Source organism: Centrocercus urophasianus, unplaced genomic scaffold (assembly GCF_019232065.1).
Source record: "Centrocercus urophasianus isolate 14NV4802_14NV808 unplaced genomic scaffold, USGS_Curo_1.0 seq_10, whole genome shotgun sequence".
Taxonomy (NCBI): domain Eukaryota; kingdom Metazoa; phylum Chordata; class Aves; order Galliformes; family Phasianidae; genus Centrocercus; species Centrocercus urophasianus.
In genome coordinates, this window is record NW_024884142.1 from 27,696,694 (window position 1) to 27,702,075 (window position 5,382).

Below are 5,382 nucleotides of genomic sequence, written 5' to 3' on the forward strand. Positions count from 1 at the left end.
AAAAGAAAAGAAAAGAAAAGAAAAGAAAAGAAAAGAAAAGAAAGAAATTCTTCCCAATATCCTGCATTCTTGTAATCTCTTTCTTTTTAAAACAGCTCTTCAGTTTGGAGGGATATTAAAAATAGAAGAGTGTTAGATTTGGCAATAAATTAATGTCCAGATGAAGGGAAAACAATTACAAATTGGAAACAGATTTATTCACACTCAGTGCATTAATGAAAACGTTCAAAAAAGCTAAACTGGGTATACTGTGTGGAAAAAAATAATGGCCCAGCAGGTCTACTTTTTATTAACAACTCATCAGTAAGCAGGTTGTAATTCATAACAAAGAATTTACCCCGAGGAACACCACAGGACTGTGAGCTTTTTAGTTTCCTAAGAAAATACATATGTTGTTCCACTTGGTTTCCTTTCAATAAAACCCACCAGTTAGCACTTCATTTTCAAGCTGTTCTGACAAATCAGGTGAGTTAGCTTTGTAGAAAAAACAGAAGCTAACTTTTCAGCTGAGAATTTTAGGGAATTTTTTAATAACTTAAATAAATTTCCCAAATGGCAAGGAAGCATGATAAAAGGCTGAGAAATGAGTTTTTTTGGAGCAGCTTGAAAGAATTTTTCTTTTAATTTGCTTCATTAATTTTTCCTGAGGAAATATTTAAGGATACATCCCTTATTGCTAAGGTATGTGTTTGAGACAAAAGGAATTTTTATGAATTTGGTTGTATTTTTATAGTGTCTTGAAACCTGATTAAAGATACTGATGAAAACCTGCCCACTAGTTTGCTGCTATGCACTAGGCCAAGAATCGAGGTGTCGAGAATCACTTTTGTGAAGGTAATATGACGTGTTCTTTACAACATATAAGTCTTGCATCGTTTAATCCAGCTGCCCCTATCACCTGCACAGAGAAAAGCACTCTTGAAGAAGAAAATAATCAAGAGCCTAAATAGAAATACAAAGGGAATTATATGAAGTGCAAAGAAAGAAAAAGAAACTGAGGGATAAAATTCATACAAATTTAAATGAATTACTCCAGCTTAAATTATTGTAGCAAGTGCTGGTCAGGACATGCATTACTGGACCTACCATCAGGCTCTGATGTTCCCTCCTGGTTCTACCAGCATCTGTTACAGCTGAGCAAGGTCCACCATTCAATCCTATCTGGACGTCATACGGAGGGACATGATTTAGCAGTGAGTTGTTAGAGTTAGGGTAGTATGGTTAGGTTGAGGTTGGACTTGATAATCTTGAAAATCTTATGATTTTATGACTATACATCTCAGAAGGAAGAAAACAACTTTCTTCATAATTCATTACTGTATTCAGCCTTTCGATTTTATTTGAGAAAAATGAAGTAGAGCACAGGTATGGCACACAGCTCCAGGAGATCACTGAGACTTTTCCCATCAACTTATCATTTCATATACATTGCAAATCAACCAAGCAAAATGAACTTTCTCCAGGATTTCCAGAAATTATAACAGAAAATAATTTGAGGTATAGAGGAGACAGGATTTCTAGTTATTTATCATTCCTTACTTGGCTATAGATGGACACTAAAAAAAGCAAGGAATATTAATGAACACAGTGCTTACATGGAAAAATTATTATAGCCAACACAGGATAATTATGCTGAATACATCCAATTGGAAATTAATTCTGCAAAAGGAGAAACAATTGGAGTTGAGTTTCAACAGCTTCTCTTCCATCTGATGTGTCTCTGACAAACTTCCATTCATCACTCCATTGGGTGCAAATTGAGAAGACCATCAGTTCTCAGTGGAAGGAAATGCACAATTGCTTATATCAGAAATGCTGGGACACAGGAGTGTTGGTTCATGTGTCCCCGCAATTACTTGGTTGGGTCAACAGAAGCTCCAAAAGCACCTACAACAGGTGACAAAACTATCTGTGATGCACATACAGATTATAAAGCTCACATGAGTAAATCCAAGAGCTCTTTCAGACTCAACAGTAAACTTTCAGAAGAACTGATTCTCCATAAAGCTGCTTAAAGCAGTAAAGCTCTCCCTGGAAGATAATAATAGAACATTTCTAAGGCACCACTTCTCAATCTTTACTTCCAGACCCCCTACAGAAGATCCAGCTGCTGAGATACAGTAGTCCAGCTGCATCAAAAAACAACCTATTTCTGTGACTATCAGGCCACAGTAGGAGTTGAACATTGATATTTCCAAAGCACTTCATTTGAGAAACGTTATTCAGGCAAAGACTTAATGCTTAGAAGTCTCTGCTGTGACATACAAATGGAAACAACCCACTCCTTCTTCTATTAAAGTAAGTCTGGGCCATGGTATTCCCTGTAATTAGAAGTGGTTTGAGTGCTTGAGGATGCAACTCATAGCTTGGAAAGTGTAGGCAGCTGATGTATTTAGGTACACGAAATCACTGCAAGATTAAAATACTTATTGTGTTCATCCACCTTTAGCCAATGTTCAATTTGTAATCTGTCCAGAAAAAAATGAGATCATATATCTGCTACTCAGATTATTTTGCTATCTGCCAAAGAATGCTTCTGGGAAGGGTTATTCCTCCCAGTAGAAATGTAGGAAATAAGTTGGAAAACATTAATTCATATTAATAAAAAAGGCCTGTGAAGACAACAGCTGTTTGATCCTTAGATAAACTGTAGACAGTTTTCACTATTTAAGTTGCTGAGTGATGTACTGTAGGTTTAGAGGGGGAAAAAAAGGAGCCAAGAAAAAGGGGAGAGCAGAAAAAAAGACTGGAGAAAATATTTGCATGCATACTTTTTGTAGGAAAATGTAAATGTGGCTAATGAAGTAGACTTGTTTAGATATTCTGTAGCTCTCCCTCAGAGATCTGGAGAAGATGCTCGCTACCAATTTCTAAGCTCACTTCAGCAAACACTGTCTGGATTTCTGCAGTGCAGCCCTTGTAGGGATGGTTTTTCACATGTAGGTGCCTTTGAAACACAAATCTACCAGATCCCTACTGAAAGTGAAAGCAGAAACCAGCATACAGGGTGTGTCTGTTCCAGGGACAAGTGCAGACATCAGGATGGTCACAGCCCCTCTGAATGTTCTCTGGCTGTGCCTCATCCAGGGCTTAGGTTTTTTTTCAGCTACGTCCACAGTGTGGGGTCTTCAGAGATGATGAGAGTGGGCTTTCCTTATCTCTTGGTCAACAGAGAGGGGCTTGACACTGTGAGTTTCTCCAGCTTGAGCCCTGAATGGGAAGGCCCTCCCAGCTTCCATTTCTGCTAGTTAAACCAGTCTAAGTGAGCTCTTTGTATTTTAATGACCCAAGTGCCCTGGATACTGAATTAACAGGATATCTCATAAATATGAACTTGATATCAAATGTAAATCATTCAGCTTGGGGCTGTTTTCTTCCCATAAATCCAGATTTGATATATATTTCCTAATGTCCCCACCTGACTCCTGCTGCTGAGAGCCATAGAAGCAGGGGCTCACTTATCATGGAGTTGGACCAGGTGACGTGGGGGACCCTCTGGGAGGCCTGTTGATACAGGTTTGTCAGTGGAACAGACAGCTCACTGTGGCTCCCATTTACAAGCTTCTTAAACTAGCTTCTAAACTAGCTTTTAACAAAGAAAATGTGTTAAAGTACCAATAAAACTGCTCTAATAAGCCCTCCATAGCAAACTCCTAATTGAAGCTCATAAAGAGAGCTCTAAACAGTATTTAAAGTGCAAAGAAAACATATTGGTCCTCAAAGCAAACAAGTAGATGTAGTGCTGATGCTTTTTATTTGACCAACATGAAAGCTGCAGAACACAAAAATGTAGGCATGGGATGTGTGTGGTTAGAAAGCTGGTTATTGGCCTTACAAGCAGGTTTAAAATCTCTTTCTACAACTGGCAAGGAGTTGTGCAACAGCACATCCAACCTGCCCTCACCCAGAAACTTGCAAAAGTGCTTTATCACTTATTCCCTTTCTTAGACTAACAGATATACCTGCTGAAATGGGACAGTAGCCTGTCACTGCCTTCTGATTTACTTCTGCATTCCAACCACATCAAATTTTGCTTCTCCTCTCATTGGTCCTGTGTCACAGTTTAGGCCCTTCATGACAGCATAAAAACTTAAATTACTTTGCACTGTTTTGAGGGCTTCCCATGACTCTTCTTGACCCCTTGCTGAAAGTATCTTGCTGACAGAGATCCTCGGTGAGATAACTGTCGGGCTTCTCCCCGACTACAGGCTTATCCATGGCTTAAGGGGAGAGAAGTGCATACAAATGCTAAAGTAGAGGAAAGGGAAATTACATTTGAGAATGGTGGATCTTGGAGAGAACATGCCAACTCATAGCAACACATCTCACCTCACTGCAATGCCTGTACCTTTGGGAAGCAAGCTTAGAAGCAAATATATTCTCCTCCTGGTTGTATATCCAGCCGTGAGCTCTACAAAACAGAGTTCCCATCAACAGGTAATTGCCTTGGTCCTCAGACCCTGCACGCAATGCTAAAGCAGGTCAGAAAGCTCTGATATGAGTCTGAATGTCCCTCAGCCTTCCTCAGTTCTCAGGAAGTGTGCAGCCACATGTGGAGGGGAGTGGGGTGGGCGTCAGTCTGGTGGCAACAGGCAGAGTTAAATACCATGGGATAAAATTTTGGGATCAAAGCAGAGGAAATAAAAGACTTGGAAGATGGGAAAGTAGGGAAAAATAAGACATCACTGGGCTAGAAGTCTTATGAAAAAACACTCAAATCTTGTACAGCATGTTTGGGATGTAATACTGATACATCCACTAGTGTCATCCCCTGATCTCCACCTTCCCCCAGTTTTTTTCAAAGCAGATCTGCATTAAAATCCATTGTGCTGCTGATGAAACACTTTGTGGTTTTGCTCAAGTAATTCACTGGTTTTCACACAAGCTAAGGGCATTTTTTTTTTATAAGGAAAAGCTGTCATTTCACCGTGCTAAGCTGTTTCTGCCATAAAAAGGTGTGATTTCACTTCCTGCACATGTGTGAAAATTTAGGATGTGTTCCAGCATAAAAGAATATGTTGCCACATGAAAAGCTGTGTTTTTAACAGCATTTGCAAAATCTCACCCTTGACCAAATTTGTCAGTTCTCACAAAATCTTAAAGACCAGACCATAACTTGGTTTTCTGAATGCACGGAAGTGTTAAAATACTGCACTGGTGGAAGAAAAAGGAAAAAGGAAAAAGGAAAAAGGAAAAAGGAAAAGAGGAGAGGAGAGGAGAGGAAATTGAGAAAGAAAAGAAAAGAAGAGGAAAAATGGAGAAAGAAAAGAAAATGAGAAAATGAAAACAGAAAGGATAAAAAGAAAGTGAAAGGATAAGGAGAAAAAGAGAAAAAAGAAAGAGAAAGAGAAAGAGAAAGAGAAAGAGAAAGAGAAAGAGAAA